The 20,636-nt window shown below is 47.9% G+C and overlaps 1 long non-coding RNA gene across 4 annotated transcripts; it reads right to left on the bottom strand.

Moving 5' to 3' along the window:
• Positions 1–2,260: 2,260 nt before the first annotated feature.
• Positions 2,261–10,543, bottom strand: LOC137221667 (uncharacterized). 4 transcript variants are annotated; one of them, XR_010942103.1, is made up of 3 exons: positions 10,002–10,543; positions 8,694–9,341; positions 2,261–4,891 (listed from the first exon to the last, which is right to left on the bottom strand). It is a non-coding gene; the product is annotated as an uncharacterized lncRNA (long non-coding RNA). The 4 variants fall into 4 exon arrangements; XR_010942104.1 differs by having other exon boundaries at positions 8,694–8,877; XR_010942105.1 differs by lacking the exon at positions 8,694–9,341.
• Positions 10,544–20,636: the final 10,093 nt, after the last annotated feature.

The following is a 20,636-nucleotide window of genomic DNA, read 5'->3' as shown; positions in this document are numbered from 1 at the left end:
CGTGATTTAACTGCTTGATTTTTTTTTTCATTTTGGATATGACCCGTAGACTTTCTTTTGAGGAAGGGAAGGATTATTAATTTTTATTACTGGCACAGCCTTCTCCCCTGCCCCGCCTCTCTCCCCCCACCCCCTCCCAAGAGCTTCCCCTTCCTCTCTCCTGAGAATGTTAAATCCTCATTTTGGGTTAAGTCAGTATTCAATGTTTATATTATCATGACTGTGTAACTAATATTTACAGAGAGCCGCATGCAGTACTATGATTATAGTTTCTTGTACAACCTTTAATTTTCTCAGAAGTTAATAATTGCTCATTTCTTTTCCTTTATTTTGTTTTATGTGTACCAATTACAAATTATTTCCCAAACTCCATGACAGCAATGAAAATCTCTGAATATTTTAAACACAGCACCAAGCAACTTGTTTTGTTTGTTTATTTTTCAGACAGCCCTGAAGAGCCTCCAGCCTGCAGCTGCTGTCTAGACTGTTCTCTGAAAACAGCACCCAGATCCTTACCTGAACTTTCCACCACCTTCTCCAGGGCATCCCCTGCACCCTGGATCCCACTTCATTGTCTTTCTTGGATTCTTCCCTTCTTTTGAAGGGAATACTTCCTCCAGTAACTTCCTGAGGAAGGGGACTAGGAGGTAAGTTTTTGGAGACCTTGTTTGTCTGAAAATGTCTTTATTCTAGCCTCACATTTGATTGATGGTGTGGCTGACTCTAAATTGGAAATCATTTTCCCTCAGAATTTTGAATGCATTGTTCTTTGTCTTCTAGCTTCCATTGCTGTTGAGCTATCAGATACCGTTCAGATCCATGGTTTCTATGTGACCTGCTTATTTACTTTGGAAGTTTTTAGAATTTCTCTCCATTTCTCTTTTCTATACTTCATGATGGTGTTCCTTGGCATGGTTTAAAAATTTAAAAAATCTTTTAAAATTATTAAAGTTTAATTCATGATGCCATATACTTGGAAGATTTGTTAAACCTTGAAATACATTTCCTTCAGTTCTAGAACAGTATCTAGTATTATTTTTTGATAATTGGATCCTCTCTGTTTTCTAGTTTTCTTTTTCTGTAACTCCTGTTAGTTGAATAATGGACCTCCTAGGTTAATCCTTGAATTTTCTTATCTTTCTTATTTTCTACTTTTTTTCTATTTTAATGGAGATTTGTTCTATTTTATTTTTTAAATAATCTGTGGATTAAAAAAACTCCGCTCTCATGTTTTTAATTTCCATGTTTTTTCTTGTTTCCTGAATATTCATTTTCATAGTTCCCTTGTTCTTATTTCATGAAATGCAATATCTTCTAATTTTTCTGAGGGTATTAAAGTACAAACATTATTATTATTTTTGTTTGTTTCTTGCAATCTCTCTATTTCCTTTGGAATTCTTTTATCTCCTGTTTGCTCTGATCCTTCAGTTAGAGGCTTTTCTCCAACATCTGGTGCTCTATGGCCTCCCACACATATCTGAGAGTGAGGTACCGGATACCCCCAGGGATGCTCCCTGTGCTTGAGTGAGGCTCGATGACCAGTACGTTTCAGTATAGAGTGATTGGGGTGGGGTGACTTGGTTATTTTCATATGGAATTCCTGATGTCAGGTCCTTTCTCTAGGGGTGGTCGGTTTCTCCAGAGAGAAATCCTCCCATTATCTGCCTGGAGGAGGGGTATAGGTCTGGGTGAGAACTTCCCAGAAGCTCAGTGGGAGAAGGTGACATGAGTTTTCACTGCTCAGTTTATAGAATTACCCTTATTCGCCCTGTTTTAAATATGGCCCCCACCCCCATGCTCAGCTGTGTCTGCTGTCCTTGAGGGCAGAAACTCTTTGACACAAACTCTCCAGAGAGTTGGCCTCCCATCTATTTTCATGGTGAGGGTAGGGTGGTCATCTTGCTGGGAAATGGGGGTAGGATTCCTAGTTCTCATGTGGACTTTCCTAGTTTTTAGCCCCACCTATGCCTCTGCCTTCTGAGGTAGTATTTGTTGCTTCCTCAGTTCCTGGGCCTTTCAGTGTTCTGAATGGGTTTGCTCATACAAAAGCAGGCTTCAGCTTTCCCTGATCCGCTAAGCCAGCTGGCTCTTGCCCATCTGCTTTCCAGCTTCCAAACTGTTGTTGATAGAACTTGTCTTCTGTCATCTTCTCTTTTCTCTGTCCTTGTGGGTTTCTGTCATTTTTAGACCTTCACTACTGTTAGACCTGCGCGGTCTCCTAGGAGTTTCGACTCGCCCAGGAAACAACAAGAGTCGGAAGTCGATGCAAAACGCAAGAGGTTTATTGAAGGCCGGTGCACCGGGGTTCCTTGGTCCTCACGCAGGAGGTCGAAGAAGGAACCCTTTTGGGCGCGAATATGTCAGTTTTATAGGTTCCCACTTCCCCGTATGTAAATTATAGATTTGGTTGTGTTCTCCTGCTGATTGGTCCCGGCTTAGGCTCGGACCAGAGAGGGAACTTGTCCCCAGCTGCCTGATTGGTCTTTGACAGACACCTTTTTTACATTTTGTTATCTCCCTCCTTCTCCCCAGCTGTCTGATTGGTCTTTGACAGACACCTTTTTTACATTTTGTTATCTCCCCTCCTTCTCGGAAGGGGGCCGGACATCCTGGAAATTCACCCATTGTCTAAGAAGCCCCTATTGTCTGGAGAGTTTCTTAATCATTAGCTGGAACAATGTCCCTCGAGTCCCACATTCCCCCCTTTTTCTTGTGACTATTGATTCCAATCATGGAATCTCAACCTTCTGTTCGTAAACTTTGGTACTGTTGTCTTAACATTAGAACTTGTACAGTACTGATACGTTCTCTAATAAATGCTATCAAGCGATTTAGAACACATGGTCCAAAAGTTAAAATCAACAATAAAACAATAAGAGGTCCCAACAGAGTAGAGATTAAGGTGGTAAACCAGGGGGACTTATCAAACCATGATTGAAACCATCCTTTTTCGTTCTCTCTCTCCCTTTGCCTTTTATCTAAGCGTTCCCTTAGTTTATCCATGGTTTTGGTAATGGTTCCTGAATGATCAATATAAAAGCAACATTCTTCTTTTAGAGCGGCGCATAATCCCCCTTCCTTAAGAAACAGCAAATCTAGGCTGCAACACCATTTCTGAAAGTGAGGTGAGTGATTCCTTTAGTTGAGTTATGGAACTTTCTAATGCTCGAAGGTCGATGTCTACAGCCTGTCTTAAACTTGCATAATACTGGGGTTGTTGTATGAGGGCTGTGGTTCCTGTTCCTATCCCGGCAGATATTCCTAGTCCTAGAAGGACAGCCAATGTGAGGGTTACAGGTTCTCTTTTGTTTTTTGTTTTTCCTACATATTCATCTAAAAAGGATGAGTCTGAATGGTAGATAAGTCTAGGGACTAATTGCACTAACACACAAAAGTCAGCTGAAGTATTAAGAACCTCTAAAGAGACATAAGGGGTGAGCCCCGTGTTACATGTCCACCATCCATCTTGAGGAGGTACAAGATATCCTGAGCCTGAAGGGAGGCTAAAATCATGACAAAGGTGTCTATGGGACTGGGGAGGTGTTCCTATACAAGTACCATTTCCAAAAACCGAGGACAGGGTTAATTTACTGTTCCCTTCTTGCTTCCATCGACATTGGTCTGAAGAGGTAGAATTAGTATAGTTGGAGCTATATCCTATAGCATCATAATAAGGGGGAGGGGCAGCATAGCAAAGACAACATGATTTTGTAGCCTCTGGGTTTGTAGCATTGAGAACCGTAAAGGCTGCCTGCACCAAAGAAAGCATCCTATCCTGAGGAGTCCCAGGCTTAACTGTGGGTTCTTTGGATCCAGAGGTTTCATTAGCCTCATTCTTTGTTGATGTAGTTGAAGGGGCCGGGGGAAGCAAAGGGGGGCCAAGTATGGGATTTGGGCCTATTGATATAGGAGCAGGAGTCTCAATCTTTAGCTTAAGGGTCATTAATATTCCTAAATCATATCCCCTCATGTAAAATCTAATGCCCCAAGAATGACCATTTATCCATTTTTTATCTCTTTTTCCGGGATTACTAAAGGAAATTTTAAGGGGATGACACCATCCTGAACATTTACTCCGGTGTCCGGTATCCTCATTATGAGAATAATTAGCCGTTACAGTAATAAAATCCCAAGTTGAGGTGGGTTTCCAATTAGTATCCCCGGTAGTTTCACATCCCCAGCTTTTGCAATAAAAGTTTTCAGTTCCACCACATTTATAATTCAGAGATCAAGGGCGGTGGAACCCGGGGCATACGTAGAAAGTGAGGATACCAAGCATCATTCTTTTGCCTGCATTTTTGCAACCCGGCCCAAACCAATCAGTTTCCGAAACTTTGGAAGGGGCAGTGTTCATATCATGAGAATCTTCTGTATCCCAATAAGGTGCTCCTATAGCCAATTTACAAACATCAGGAAAAAGATCTGGCCACCAGGTCCAGGGGGGTGCAGTATGACTAATGGACCAGGTTACATCTCCAGTCTGAGAAATTACCTGCCAAGTTAAACGTTGGGGGAGGTGAGGGCTAAAATCACTTACAGTCAGTAAAGGCAGTAAAACCAAAATTTTAAGTCTTAGCTTCGTAGAAGCTTGAGTTTGAGCGGGTTGTCGGTTCTTTGGGCCCGCCATCCTGATGATGCTGTCGCTGGTGCAGCCTTCACATGTGAAGCATGGATCCAGGCAGCGATGCCGTCCACTTTTATGGCCGTTGGGGTGGTGAGGAGGACGGTGTATGGTCCTTTCCATCGAGGTTCCAACGTCTGGGTTCGATGCCGACGGACGTATACGGAGTCTCCGACTTGGAAAGGATGAGTTTCTCCCGGTGTTCCCGGTTGGTAGGCCTTGGCGAGTTGGGACCATATTTCTTTCTGGACCAATTGGAGTCCCAGTAGCCTAGCATATAAGTCAGTGTTATTTTGACAATCAGGTTTTATTTCTTTTCCTAAAGTGAGGAGGGGAGGCGGGGCACCATATAATATTTCAAAAGGAGTAAGATGGTATCGGGAAGGTGTATTTCTAACCCGGAATAGGGCCAAAGGAAGGAGCACCGTCCAATCGGTACCGCCAGTCTCCAAGGACAATTTAGTTAGGGTCTCTTTTAGAGTCCTATTCATTCTTTCTACCTGACCTAAACTTTGGGGTCTATAGGCACAATGTAATTTCCAATCAGTCCCCAAATATCTGGCCACATCCTGACTTACCTGGGCGACGAAGGCTGGACCATTATCAGACCCTATTACCTTTGATGCTCCAAATCGAGGAAAAATTTCTTCTAAAATCTTCTTGGCTACTACAGCAGCTGTTTCTTTCTTTGTTGGGAAAGCCTCTATCCATCCTGAAAAAGTGTCTACAAAAACTAAAAGGTATTTATTACCGTACCTTCCAGGACGCACTTCGGTAAAGTCCACTTCCCAGTAAGTTCCTGGGCGGTCCCTCCTGAGTCTCTTTCCAGTTTCAAGTTTCCCTTTGTGAGCATTTACCTGTTGACATGGGACGCATTCCTGCACAATTTGTTCAGCTAATTTTGTCATTCCAGGGGTTTCGTACCCGGCTTTTTGTAACAAGGCTACCATCTTTTTAGTCCCCAAATGTGTCCATCTGTGCATCTGTTGTAACATGGATTCTGCTTGCTGAGGGGACAAAGTTCCTTTTGTTGTGGCCGGGATGATTTCTTCATTGCGGCCTGGTTTTTCAGGAACTTTATCTGACAGTCCTAAAATGACTTCTCCCGATGCTATTTCTCGGGCCACTTGGTCAGCCATATTATTTCCCCTAATTATTGGGGTATTTCCTTTTTGATGTCCAGGGCAGTGGATGATACTGACTTTAGTAGGAAACATGAGTGCAGTCAACAAAGCCACGATTTCGTCTTTGTTTTTAATTTCTTTGCCACCTGAAGTTAGTAGCCCTCTCTGTTGGTAAATGGCACCGTGGATATGAGCGGTAGCAAACGCATATCTACTGTCTGTGTAGATGTTTACTTTTTTATTCTCTGCCATCTCTAATGCCCTCGTCAGGGCAATTAATTCAGCTCGTTGGGCTGAGGTCCCTTGTGGTAGCGCCGCTGCCCATATGACTTGTTTTCCGTCTACTATGGCTGCCCCAGTTCGACGCTTACCTTCCTCCAGGAAACTGCTCCCATCCGTGAACCAGGTGAAATCAGCATCAGGGAGGGGCAGGTCCATCAGATCTGGCCTACTGCCGTGTGCTGCGGCTAGTACTTCCTGACAATCATGTATGATGGTGGAGCCTTCCAAGTCAGGATCAGGTAGCAAGGTGGCTGGATTGAGTCCTGTGGCTGGAGCAAACTTGATGCGATCTGAGTTTAGCAACAGGGTTTGGTAATGAGTCATCCTGGCATTAGTTAGCCACCTATCCGGTGGTTGACGGACTACATTTTCCAGGGCATGAGGAGCTGTTATCGTTAGATTTTGTCCTAAAGTTAGTTTGTCAGCATCTTTGACTAGAACGGCCACTGCAGCGATTATCTTTAAACAGGTGGGCCATCCTGATGCCACAGGGTCCAATTTTTTGACAAATAAGCAACTGGGCGATTCCAGGGACCCAATTTCTGAGTCAATACTCCTTTTGCAATGCCCTTATTTTCGGCCACATATAAATGAAAAGGTTTGGTTACATCTGGCAGTCCTAGGGCTGGAGCTGAAAGTAAAGCTCGTTTGATTTGGTCAAAAGCCCGTTGTTCCTTATCGCCCCAAACGAAAGGAGTGCTGTTTTTGGTTAGGGGGTACAATGGGGCTGCCAGCTCAGCAAACCCTGGAATCCATAGTCTACAGAATCCGGCCGTCCCCAAAAATTCTCTAACCTGCCTGGCATTTTTGGGAGCCGGAATTTGGGCCACCGTATCCTTTCTGCTCTCCGTGAGCCATCTTTGCCCCCCTTTTAATAGATACCCCAGGTAACTGACCTGTTGTTGGCATATTTGTGCTTTCTTGGCTGAGGCTCTATATCCCAGGGTTCCAAGTTCCGTTAACAGTTTTTCAGTACCCTTGATACAATCTTCTTGGGTCTCAGCAGCTAATAAAATATCATCAACGTATTGGAGTAATGTTACCTGGGGATTTGATTCTCTATATAATGCCAAATCCTGATGGAGGGCTTCATCAAAGATGGTCGGGGAGTTCTTAAATCCCTGAGGTAGCCGTGTCCATGTCAGCTGACCAGACATTCCCGATGTTGGATCTTTCCATTCGAAGGCAAAGTAGGGTTGGCTCAGGGGAGAGAGTCTTAAACAGAAAAAAGCATCTTTAAGGTCCAAAACAGTATACCACATATGTTGAGGTGGAAGAGTGCTCAGGAGGTTGTAAGGGTTTGGAACTGTGGGGTGGAAGTTTGCCACCCGTTTGTTTACCTCTCGTAGATCCTGCACCGGCCGATAATCATTTGTTCCTGGTTTCTTTACCGGCAGGAGAGGGGTGTTCCATGCTGATTGACATCTTATTAAGATGCCCAAGTCTAGTAGCCTCTGTATATGGGGACGGATACCGTCTTTGGCTTCTCTACTCATGGGGTATTGACGGACCGTTATTGGGGTGGCAGTTGCCTTGAGTTCCACTAGCACCGGGGGCCGATTTTTGGCCATCCCCATTCCGGCAGTTTCTGCCCAGGCTTGAGGGAACCGAGTTACCCAATCAGTAACATTAACTCGTGAGGATGAAGGCTGCTCGTATAATTTATATTCATCTTCTAATTTCATAGTCAATATTTGAAGTAACCTTCCCTTATTATCAGTTATGGTGGGACCTTCTGGCTGAAAGTGGATTTGAGCCCCTACTTTGGAGAGTAAATCTCTTCCCAGCAAAGGATAGGGGCATTCCGGAATAATCAAAAATGAATGGGTTACTCGTCCAATCCCAAGATCTACTGTCCTTCGTGTGGTCCATGAATATTGTTTATTCCCAGTGGCTCCTTGTACCCATGACCTTTTAGCTGAGATAGGACCTTTTGAGTGGAGAAGGACGGAGTGCTGGGCTCCGGTAACTACTAAAAATTGAACAGGTTCCCCCTCCACTTTAAGAGTTACCCGGGGCTCGGGGAGAGGGTTCGAGCCCTGACTTTCCTAGTCTTCTTTCAATGTTAAGATTTTGTTTTTGGTTGGCCTTCCTCCATTCTTTTTCTTAGGGCATTCTCTCGCCCAATGTCCTTTTTCTTTACAGTAGGCACATTGGTCCTTGTCTAATGGCCGCCTTCTGTCTGCCGTTCGCCCTTCCTGCCTATTTCTATCCCCTATATTTCTTCCTCCAACCACAGTGGCCAGTATCTTACTTAAATTCCTCTCCTGTCTCTTATCCCGTCTTATTTCACGGGCTTCCTGCTCTTTCTGCTTTCTTTCTTCCTTCTCTTCCTCTGTTTCTCTTTTGTTATATACTTTATCTGCCTCTTTTACTAACTCCTGAAGCGAAAATCCCTGCAAGCCATCTAGCCTCTGTAATTTCTTCTTAATATCAGGGGCCGCTTGATCTATGAAAGCCATTGCTATAGTAGCCCTGTCCCTCCGAAGTTGGATCATAAGGGGTAAAGCGTCTAAAGGCTTCCATTAAACGTTCCAGGAACACAGTTGGCGATTCCTGGGGCCCCTGAGTTACTTCCCTTACCTTAGCCAAATTAGTGGGCCGTCTGGCCGCTCCATGGAGACCCGCCACCAGAGCCTGGCGATACATTTTCAGGCGCTCCCTACCTTCCGGGGCATTGAAATCCCAGTTTGGCCTGACGAGTGGGAAACCAGCATCAATCTCGTTAGGCAGCTGGGTAGGTTGCCCATTGGCGCCTAATACATTTTTTCTGGCTTCTAAAAGAACCCGTTGCCTCTCCTCAGTCGTTAGGAGAGTCTGGAGCAGCTGCTGACAATCATCCCATGTGGGCTGGTGGGAGAAAACAAGAGATTCTATTAAAGCGGTAAGGGCCTGTGGATTTTCGGAAAAAGTTGGGTTATGCATTTTCCAATTATAAAGATCTGCAGAGGAAAAGGGCCAATATTGGAGAGGTCTATTCCCTTGGCCATCGGGGGGGCCATATTCTCTAAGAGGTAGGGCAGTGGAGTCCGGGGAGATAGCCCTCCGGCTCCTAGTGCCCACTGAGGGACCCCTTTCTTCTTCCATCATGGATGGTTCCCTTGGTGCCGAGGGCAGTGGAGCTGGGGGTCCTCTAGGTGGTAGGGGATTCGGGGCCGGAGGATAAGGGGGTGGGGAATCCAAAAGCAGCAAATCGGACTGCGGGTCAGGATAAATCGCCTTCGGTAGATCCGGGGCGTCGGGTAGCTTCTCCGTGTTGGGGTTTTTCTTTAAGGCTAATATCTCCGACGCTGCTGATGTATGCGCGGACGTACCTGTTGAGGAAACAAAGGGCCGGACCCACGGAGGTGGGGAGAGAATTAAATCTTCCCAGACCAAGACATATGGTACTTGGTCTGGATGTCCGTGGGGATCTATATTAAATATCTTAAACTTCAGCAGCTTAATCTTGTCTAATAAAAAGGATCCTTCGGGGGGCCATCCTATCTGAAATGTTGGCCATTCAGAGGCACACAAAGTCTGCCACTTTCCTTTCTTTACCTCTACCGAAAAATTATGGGCTCTGGCCCGAACTTCGGTCCAATAGCTTAGGGTAAGGGAAAGAGGAGTCGTCATAGTTTGTCCCATTGTCGTCCGTCAGAGAAGAAGAATAGACCACAATACAGAAACAGTTAAAACTTCACGAAACACATATACGTATGGGCCACCGCGAGCTCGCTTCAAAACCGAAACTTCTTCAGATGGCAGTTATCACCAAGGGAACTGCCGAAACCGAGTGAAGGGGAGACAGAGTTTGCCTCTCCTTCCAGATGAGCCACTAGGGCGTCCCCTAGGGCTCATGGACGCCGGCTATTAGCACGTCTGCCTAGCCAGAGGTCCGATACAGATTCCATAATAAGCCGATTCTTACGGCTTTCCTCCGATAATGGCCCACAAAGAACAAGGGACAAACAGACAATCAAGCTCGAGCTTACCTGGTACCTCCAACTCCCGATGTTCTTGTGGTCCGGGGCGAGTGGAATCCCGGACGAGCCCCCAAATGTTAGACCTGCGCGGTCTCCTAGGAGTTTCGACTCGCCCAGGAAACAACAAGAGTCGGAAGTCGATGCAAAACGCAAGAGGTTTATTGAAGGCCGGTGCACCGGGGTTCCTTGGTCCTCACGCAGGAGGTCGAAGAAGGAACCCTTTTGGGCGCGAATATGTCAGTTTTATAGGTTCCCACTTCCCCGTATGTAAATTATAGATTTGGTTGTGTTCTCCTGCTGATTGGTCCCGGCTTAGGCTCGGACCAGAGAGGGAACTTGTCCCCAGCTGCCTGATTGGTCTTTGACAGACACCTTTTTTACATTTTGTTATCTCCCTCCTTCTCCCCAGCTGTCTGATTGGTCTTTGACAGACACCTTTTTTACATTTTGTTATCTCCCCTCCTTCTCGGAAGGGGGCCGGACATCCTGGAAATTCACCCATTGTCTAAGAAGCCCCTATTGTCTGGAGAGTTTCTTAATCATTAGCTGGAACAATGTCCCTCGAGTCCCACACTACTATTTTGGGGGGGTTCTTTTTGCAGGGTGTGTGGCAGAAATAAGTGTGTATGTTTAGTCCCCTGTGTTTACCCTGGACTCCTGAGTTTTTTCTTTATGAGAGAAGCATGAGCAGAGGCAGAGATCATCTGTTTGTTGTGTGTCCTCATGAGCATGGCTTTTTATAGGGCTCTGTTTTCTTGCTGGCATGCTGTTGTATGCCAGAAAACCCAACCCAAATGGCTTAAACAGTAAAGAGATTTATCTCATCTCATGATAAACTCTGGGGTAGGACGGCTCCAGCTTTGGTTAATTTAGCAGCTCAACAATGTCATTGAGGGCACAAGTTCTTTCCATTTTTCTACTCCACTTTAGTGCCCTTCATGGTCACAAAGTAGCTGCTGTGTTTCCTTCCACTCAACCTTCATGTCCTTGTATACAAGTGTCCACAAGCAGAAAAGATAGCGTCCCTTCGTTGTTTTACTCTCTTTAAAAAAGTAAAATTGTGTCTTAGTCTGTTCAGGCTGCTATAACAAAATACCACAGATTGGGTATTTTATAAACAGCAAACATTTATTTCTCACAGTTCTGGAGTCTAGGAAGTCCAGAATCATGGTCTGGCAGATTCCATGTCTGGTGAGGGCTTTCTGGTTCATTTAGGTGACTGTCTTTTTGCTGTTTCCTCACATGGCTGAAGGGGCTATGGATCTCTCTGGAGCCTCTTTTTTAAGAGCACTAATCGCGTTCACGAGGGCTCTGTCCTCATGACTTAATCACCTCCCAAAGGCTCCACATCCTAAAACTATCACCTTAGGGGTTAGGATTACAACATATGAATTTTGCGGGGAACACAAATATTCAGACCATGGTGAATTGTTTGAATAGGTGTTATATCCACAGGTTGGCAATCTAAAATACTTAAAAGGCATACAGTAAAAAGTCTCCCTATTACTCCTATCCTTTCTTCTCATGAATAGGATTTTCTTATTTATTCTTGATGCCAAAAACTTGGCCTCTGTTCACTGGTGCCAAATTGAAACTTGGAGACAGAATTTTGGGTGAAGTAGAATAGAATAGCTTTATTGCTTTACCAGGCAAAGGGGGACAGAGTGGGCTCCTGCCCTCAAAAACTGTGTGTCCCAACACCAGAGGATTTGGTGAGGAGTTTTATAGCAATGGTTCAAGGGTGGGGTTGCTGATAAGATTAAGTTGTATGCAGGGTCTACACTCCTTTAATCTGGTCTCAGGTAATCTCTCGATGAGCTTCTCTGGTTCCTTTAATCTGGTTTCAGGTGGTCTTATCTGGAATGAAGAATGCTGACATTTTCCATTTGTTGGGGGTTTTAGTTATGTAAAGAGCTCAGAGATATTGTTATGTGTATCCTTTGAGGTGGAACCAGGACCCTGCCCCAAGGCTGCAGTACTGTTTCTTGGCTTCTTCTCCCTTGTCTCCGCATCCCCTCCCTTCCCTGATTAGCAACTGCCCTTGGGAACTCAGGGAAGGTCATGGAGGCTGGAGTCTGTTTCCTACAAACAAGAAACGGGGGACACAGAAAGGCTTCCATGCCCAGGAACCCCACAGGGTCCTGCTTGGTTTCATTCTTCCAGAATCTCCTTGTGTAATAAGGCATATTACAAGCAAATATGAACATATAGCTTTATCTATCTCACTGTCACTTTTCCATGCTCTAAGCATTTTTTAAAATTAAATTAAATTAATTTATTTGTTATCTTTGGCTTCATTGGGTCTTTGTTGCTGCACGTGGGTTTCCTCTAGTCGCGGCGAGCGAGGTCTACTCTTTATTGCGGTGCGCGGGCTTCTCATTGTGGTAGCTACTCTTTGTTGTGGAGCACAGGCTCTACGCAGGTGGGCTTCAGTAGTTGTGGCACTTGGGCTCCATAGTTGTGGCTTGTGGGCTCTAGAGTGCAGGCTCAGTAGTTGTGGCACATGGGTTTAGTAGATCTGTGGCGCATGGGATCCTCCCGGACCAGGGCTCGAACGCATGTCCCCTGCATTGGCAGGCGGATTCTTAACCACTGTGCCACCAGGGAAGTCCCTCTAAGCATTTTTGACACTGCTTTTTGTTTTTCACTGAGCAAAATATTTTGGTACATAAAGCACATCCTTAACATTGTTTTATAGCTATATTATATTGCTTCATATGCATGTAACCTAATTTGTTTAACCAGTCATCTTTTGATAGATATTTAGGTTGTTTCCCATATTTGCTATTATAATAAATTCTGAAAATCTGTTAGTTTATCTAGAGGATAAATTCCTAGAAGTAAAATTGCTGAGGCAAAAGGGGTATGTATTTGTGACCTTGACAGATGTTGCAAATTGCCCTTCCTGGGGTTTGTAAGTTTATTTTCCCATCAACACTGTATGAAGGGCTGGTTTTGCAACAACCCACAAGGTATCTTCTCAACCTTTGGATTCTTGCCAATCTGATAGGTGAAAAATGGTCCTTGTGTCTCTATTTAAGAGCTAAGAAACCATTCCCAGGAGTTTCTTCAGCAGACTTGTTCTCCTGAGCAAGGTCTCCTTGGCCAGAATCTTGTAATGTGCTGCCTCCTAAACCAGTCATTGGCAAAAGGAATGAAATGACTCTAATTGGTTTAAATTAATCCTGATTAACATCCTCTGGTGGGGTTGGTATAGGGGCAGCTTTCCCACTACAGGGATGCCTGGGTTCTGTTAGTGAGGGAGATGGGGTTAATGCTTTGGGGTAGGCACCCAGCAGTGTCTGGGCTATTCCTGGTCCACCACTAGAGAGTTAGAGAGTTGGGCTCAAACCTGTGCCTCCAAGGTCTGGAAGGGTCCTTCTAGGACTCCCCATTCTCATGCAGTCAATGCTGGTAGGCTGCCTGGGGTGGGAGGATGGTTTGTGGTTGCACAGCCTGATCTCTGATCAGATCCAAGATACTGGTTGCATAAACCAGGTCAGAGAAGAGTCTAGGCTTTAGAACTGGCAGCCCTGGGTTCAAATGCCCCCCTCTGCCACTTACTAGCTACGTGACCCCTTAGCCTCTCTAAGCTTCAGTTTTCTCAGTTGTAAAACTGGGCCAGGAACTCCTGCCTCAGTAGCTGTCGGGAAGTTGAGTGGAATGTATACCATGTGCCCATCCCAGAGCCTGTCCCACAAGGAGTTACTCAGCAGAGGCCCGTCCTGGCTGAGGTCTCCTGTCCCCCAGAAGGCAGGGAAGAATATTCCATGAGCTCTGCCCTGGGTCCTGAGCTCCTGGGTGTGGCCGGGGAGGGGGCTCAATCGACCCTGTGTCCTCCAGGCCCACCACACAGCCAGAGGCTCAAAAAGTGCTCCATCTGTGCTTGTCGATTGAACGAGAGAACAGCAATAAGTTAGCACAAAATCTGCTGCTACACATCCTACGGCGTTTGGCTTTTTAGGCCATATTGAGGCAGAATTTCCCTTGATACCAATCTGTATCGAATCATTTACACACGCCGTGCCTCCTGATGACATGCACTGTTTATCTGCGGCATCAGCTCCGTATTGATTTATCAATGCCCATTTTGCACAAAGATCAATAATTAATTGCATCTCTGCAAACATGGGAAGACAACCTGTTTGCCATGTAGAGTGAAGCCCTGAGCTGAGAGCCTGCTGAAGACTTTGTTTGCTCCTTGTGAGTTTTCCTACATAAGGTGCTGCTTTAATGGCCAGTGCCCAGGTCCTGAGTGACCAGCCATCTCTACTGCCCTGGCATCAGGACCACGGGAGACCTGATGGCCGTGCTGGGTGTGTGTGAAGGTATCCGGATGGATGAGGGAGAGTGACCTTGTGGAAAGGGCTTTTTTTCGGGGGGTGCATGCAGCTGGTGGGGGCTTCTCTCCCGTGACCCTTCCTGGGGTGGGTGTCTCCCCCTTTAGCTCTGCCTCTCTGGTTATTTCTCCTGTAGACGGACCACCTCAGAGCAGGATATGTTCTAGCTTGCCTGTTTCCCTGGGGCCTGCCACACACATAATAGGGCCTCAGTGAAGGCTGGCTGAATGCTTGAGGATGAAATGTACCATTTTCTGGGTTTCCTTGTGGTGCTTCTAAATGGTCTGGGAGCTGGTGAGTGGTGGTGGCGAGGCTCGGGCAGTAGGTGGCGCTCTGTCAAAGTCTGCGATCCGTGTCTGGGAGGAAAGCTGTCAGGAGAGTTTCAGAATCCATCCCAACTTCAAAATTAACAGAAAATGACGATTGAGCATTTCTTACTTAAAATTTTTTGGAAATGATATTGGAAAGCCTTATTTTATAAATGTTAGGGAATTACAATCAATCAACTAACATAATATCCATTTGTTAAGCACCTACTAAGTGCCAGGCGCTATTAGTGTATTAATTCTGCTGGAGTGTTCCTCTTTATGTAACATGTCCCCCTGTCTAATTTATCTATATTACTTACCTTTTAGAGGAACACATTGATGAATTGCTCTATTAAAAGCGGATAAAGATGCTTAAAGTCCTTAATGGGAGAGGACTCACAAAGGAGTTTTTAAGACTAACTTAGAACTGTGTAGATCACTCAGCACATTATGTTAATTTTTTTTTCAGAGGCTGAGCAGCTTAGAGTGGAAAAAATTCAGCCTGTTCCCATCTAGTTGCAGAAGCCGGGTAATCTGTGTCTCATCAGCGCTAACAAATATACCCCCTAATAACAATTTGTGTTTGTAACAGTGAGAAATGCTTCCCTGGAAAATACTATCAGCACTTATATTATCTTACAGATAATACTCTCACTCAGTGGAGGGTCCCAGTAAAAATATAATAGCAGATTGCAGCCGATGGGCTCTCTATTTTTATGTGAGAGACTTCATTATTTTGCAAAGTGGAGAGAAATTCTTTGAAAACACAGGCACCTGGTGCACACGCACAATTGCCAGGGCCCGAAGCTGGGAGGGGGCCTGGGGTTGGGGGTAGGGCTGCAGCCTGTCGGGAAGCTGTGGGAGCTGGCAGTCTGGGGGGTGCTGCCTTCCCTAGGACCGGCAGAGTGAGGGGTGGCTCTGAACCCTTCCTGCTCTGGGGCCATCTTCCCTGCTAGACTGTCAGCTCCATGAGGACAGGGTCAGGGTTAGGGACAGGGTGTATGATTCCTGCTGTCACCTCAGCAGCCAGCAAGGTGCCTGGCACACCTAGGGGCCTCAGCAATCCTGGGTTACCCCAGGTGTTGGAGCTGCAGGAGAAATAGCCAGAGAGGCAGGGCTAAACAAGGTGTCACCCAGGGACTGGGCAAGCACTTCTCTGTGTGCCTGGGCCACCTCTCGAGGCCTCGGGCGGGAAGGAGCCCGGGCTCATGAGGGCTGACCCCAGGGCAGGACTGTGGTCTTGGAGATGCTGGTGTGAGGATGGAGTGGGGAGGTCTGCCTGAACTGAGGAAGCTGGTGGAGGCTACTGGAGAAGGTAAGGTAAGCATGACGTGAGGGGGGCATTAGCAAGGCTGGAAGCAGGCATGAGATTAGGGGTGTGTAGGCCAGAGGGCAGGGCGGGGAAGGGAGAACCTGGCTTGATGAGACCCCAGACCCCAGGGGCACCCTAGCCCAAGGCCCCTTTCCATTCTTTTCGTCCTTGGAAGAGAACTTGGGGCTGTTCCTCTCCCAGAGGCCCCTCTCCCTTTCTCAAGGGGCTGTTCCCCTTCCACGAAGCGATGTCTCTGCAGATGACAGAGGTGCCGTGGGTAATGAATCTGTGGACAGGTTTCACCTGCACGTCAGCAGCCGGGCATTTCTCTGTGGCCGCTTGTGCTGATCAGGGAGGAGCTCACAGCCCAGTGGAGGCAACAGAATCATCATGTGGGATGCTGCAGTTCACAGGCCACGAGCGGAGTCTCTTCCATAAGTCTTTGTGTCTCCAGGCCAAGCACAGAGCAAGTTCTGATCCTGGTGAACTGAAGAGAATTAAGGCTGGGGGTCATGGGATTATCAGGGACCGAGAGTGCGGGCTGGAGCTGAGCCGTGACAGACATCGAGTCTGGGGAGGGCTGATAAGCAGGACAGGGTGAGGCACCCCAGGCTGACGCAGTGACAAAGGTGAAGGCTTGGAGGTGCGATATACGGCGACGTTAGGGGTGCCTGGGCTGTCTGAAGTGTGGTGTACAACAAGGGGGACAATGCCTTTGGGCCCAGATCAAGAGGACCTGGGATGCCAGAGTGAGGTGTCTGCACTTGCTTCTCTGCTCTCTGCGTGGGAATCTCGGCAGGTTATGCCCAGATGGAGTGGCACCTCAAGGGCAGAACTCCAGAGACCCCAGAAGCTGGGGCTGTCCCAGCCTGGCCAGCTGAGGAGGCTCAAGAACAGTTTGGGGGACACGGGGCTCCAGCCTGAAGCTTGAAGCCAGCTGGCTTCTTGTCCAGCAGATGGTGAGAGACCCCGACCCTTATTCTGGAAGGTGGAGCAACACACGGGAGTCTAGTGTCAGTCTCCCGGCAGGGCCAGGGGCTGCTCTAGGCCCCATCGTGCCCCCTCAGTTGGGGATGGAGCTCGTGCCGTCTGGCGGAGCCCCAGATCTGGGAGCCTCCAGGCCCAGGCAGACCGCACACTGGGCCGCCACCTTCTCTTAGGGGGCTGCATCCAGGTGAGACTCAGGTTCCACAAACCCTCCAGAGTCTGTGCCACAGAAGACGCCCCTGCCCACACCAGCCTGTGTGCCGTGTGAGGTGCTGCAAGGGGCACAGGACTCTGTTCTTTGCTTACAGATAAGAGCCGAGCACCCGAGTCTCTTTAACGCCAGCGTAGGTGATTTTCCTCTTGCACCTGAGGTCAGAAAAGTACCCGGGATAGGATGATCGGTTCAGGGAGAGAACAAAGAAAAACAGTGACCTTCTACTGTGCGAGGGAACACGTAAGGAGCTCCAGGTGAGCAAGGGAGTTTGTAAAGACGAGAGTCACAGACAGTCACCAGCTGTGGGCAGTGAGAACAGAACTGGGAACAATAATCTTTGCCGGAGTGCCAGGGTCCAGGCTCCCCACGGGGCACTCGAGGACCTTCTGTTCTGACCCTGCCCACTTTTCTCCCGGGTCCCCACCCCCTTACCCCCCACCAGGAGGCTGCCCAGCTCTCCCAGACCTCAGCCCTTTCCGCTGCCTCCAGAACCCTTCCCTGTCATCAAGCTCTGTGTCAGGGAGTCTTCCCTGGCTCTCCAGTGCAGAAAGGCCCTGGCCGTTCCGGACCCAGAGCTCACCCAGTCACCCGTGCACCGGGCTGTTGGCATCCCTCCCTCCCCTTCACCATGGTTGGGTCCCTTGAGGGTGGGGACTATCATTTTTTTTTGTCTCTCTGGCTCCAGGGTCTTGCTTGGGGCCTGAGATGATGTTTGGGGTGTGAACGGATGAAGTAGGAGAGGATGCATTCTGACAATTTTGGGGTGACAGGAATCGATGGGGGTGCTGTGCAGGAAATGGGGCTGGGCAGGGGTCCTGGCACAAAGCTCGAATGCTTGGTGGAAAAATGCTAGTTCTCTGGAGGACTGTGTGTCTGCACAGTTTAGTATTTGCTGCTGCTTGGCATTCTTTTCCTTGGGCTGACCCTGGGCCATTGGAGGGTGCGTATTTTATTCTATTCATTTCTATATCATCATAGTCTAGTTCTGGGCCTGAAAAACAGTAGGAACTCAATAAATGCTTGCTGACTTACTGATTGAACTCAGTGTGTTGTAAACGTATGCAAACCCTCTTATCTCTCTGGGCCTCAGTTTCTCCATCTGTAAACAGGGAGTGAGTTGGAGAGGCTCCTCTGGTGTCTTGAACTCTCCAGCTGTGACTCTGACGCTGGGTGCTGGGCGCTGTAAGTTTCTCTAAGTCTCTGCCACCTTCCCCCTTCACCGGGGCCCAGAGAGGGTGTGTGGGTGCATCCCCAGGGCTGAGCCCACAGCTGCAGGCCGTGCTGACCCGCAGGACATGGCGTCCACATCCTTCTACAGCGTCTGCCAGGGTGCACTCATGCTTGTGGGGAGCTGTGCCCTGGGACACATGCCAGTGAAAGATCGCACCCATTGGGTGGGTTGCTGTGATTAGCTGGGCTCTGACCTGGCTACGAGGGGAAGGAGGGGGGCAGAGAAAATGGGCGTATGCTGTTGCTTGTGGGAGAAGACCTCCGAGCTGCTGGGGCTCTGCGCCCTGCTCCTTTGGGGAAAGGGTCAGAGGATCCTGGTGTTCTAGGAGGTGGCAAGTAAAATTAAAGCCCCGTGCCCAGAAGACCTGCAGAGTTGTGCACGTATTTAAGGGTGAGGCACTAAATAGCAGGGTGGAAGTGCGTGTGTGTGTGTGTGTGTGTGTGTGTGTGTGTGTGTGTGTGTGTGTATGTGGCCCAGCAGCCGGCTTCACTGAGGGTAAATGGAATTGAGGGGTGCATTAGTTTCCTAAGGATGCTGCAACAAATTACCATGAACGGTTCTGGAGGCCAGAAATCTGACATCAAGGTGTCTTTTGGCAGGACCACACTCCCTGCACAGGCTCTAGGCTTCCTCGCCTCTTTCAGCATCTGGATGACTCCTGGTGTTCCCTGGCTTATGGCAGCACAGCCCCAGCCTCTGTCTTCACATGGCCGTCGTCCTTATGTCTCTCTCTGTCCTTTTCTGTCTTTTAAAGGACATTCTCATTGGATTTAGGGCCCTTCTAACACAGTGTGGTCTCATCTTGATTTTTACCTTAATTACTTCTGCAAGGACCCTATTTCCAAATAAGACCTCATTCTGAGGTTCTGGGTAGCCATAAATTTTGGGGGAAAACTTAAACCCACCGCAAAGTGGCCACTTGTCCATCTATATCTGTAAATCTCTTTTCTTGAGGTGGTAATTTTCTTTTGAGCCGGGTTACCAGTGTTCCCAGCACCAGGCAGGGGAAGGGAGCTGGGGTTCTTGCCTTTGGGTAGGTGGACTTTCACTTCATTCATTTTCAGCAGTGCCTGGGGTCCCAGAGGGCAGGGACCAACCTCTCCTGAGAGCAAGGCCCCAGCTTTCTGTGTGTGCCAGGCAGGGAGGGCACTGAGGGTGTACAGGCTTCTTACACAGATTTGCAAGCAGTCCTTCTGTAATGAGTGTCACCTTTGCCCCCGCTCTCAGAGGTACCTGGGACCTCTGATTCCAGGGCCCGTTCTGGGTGGAAGAAGTGCAGATCCAGTGTTTCTAGGGTTTCCACAGTGCCGACTTGGTCTTGGTTTTCTCTGATCTGCTCTGCCAGGTGCTTCCAAGCTTCCCAGATTTTAATGCTATTTGTCTCCTATTCCATTCACATCTTTGAGGGTGTTACCCCTTTACTGTCACTTTACTAAAATCTGTCAGTGGACTCTGATCACCTTTAGAATGATGCCCAGACTCTGACCATGTTGTCCTGGGCCTTCGCGGGCTGGCCAGCCGCCCAGCCTCATCTCCTCACACACTACGCTCCAGCCTCCGAGGGCCTGAGCTCACCCCTGCTCATCCTTTCTCCTTAAAAATGTCACTCTCCAGAAAGACCTTCCCAACCCTCTCACCCACTCACCTTTGTGCCATATACCCCATGCTTCCTTCTTGGCACAAGTAACAATTTGTCTTTACACAGCCAAGGGCCATGTCCTGTCTGTTCGCCCCTCAGATACTCTGCTCCCCGTTCACTTCAGGGCCAGGAGCTGACCCGTAAGGGCCGCAACAGCGCCCCCCACTCAGCTCTGGCTTCCTGTTGAGTTCATTTACTGGGCTACTGGCAGGAGAGGGGAGGGTTGGAGGAAAGTGAGCTTGGCGTTTTTATTCTCCTGGCCCCTTCCCTGATGGGTCTCCATGGGCTGGCTGTATCCCTTTGCTGAAGGCCTCAGCCCCCATCAGGTGGTCCTCTCCATTCGCACACCCTCTCATTGATCCAGTAACTTCTCTTTCCCTTTGACCCTTCAGGCCTAGAAGTGGTTACTATGCCCTCTTTAAACACTGCCTATGCCTTGAAAAATAGTCCATCCTCAAGTACCAGGTGTGACTGTGCCTACTCTCCTGCTACACTTTTCTTGCTAATTCACTTGCTTACCCCTCCCAGACTATCAGCTTTGTGGGGACAGGCACTGTCTGTTTTCATTGCTGAACCCCCTGAGCTTACCTCAGGGTCTGACACACACTGGGTG

Source organism: Pseudorca crassidens, chromosome 3 (assembly GCF_039906515.1).
Source record: "Pseudorca crassidens isolate mPseCra1 chromosome 3, mPseCra1.hap1, whole genome shotgun sequence".
NCBI lineage: Eukaryota > Metazoa > Chordata > Mammalia > Artiodactyla > Delphinidae > Pseudorca > Pseudorca crassidens.
Note: the sequence above shows the minus strand (reverse complement) of the source record. Positions and strands in the feature narration are given on the sequence as shown.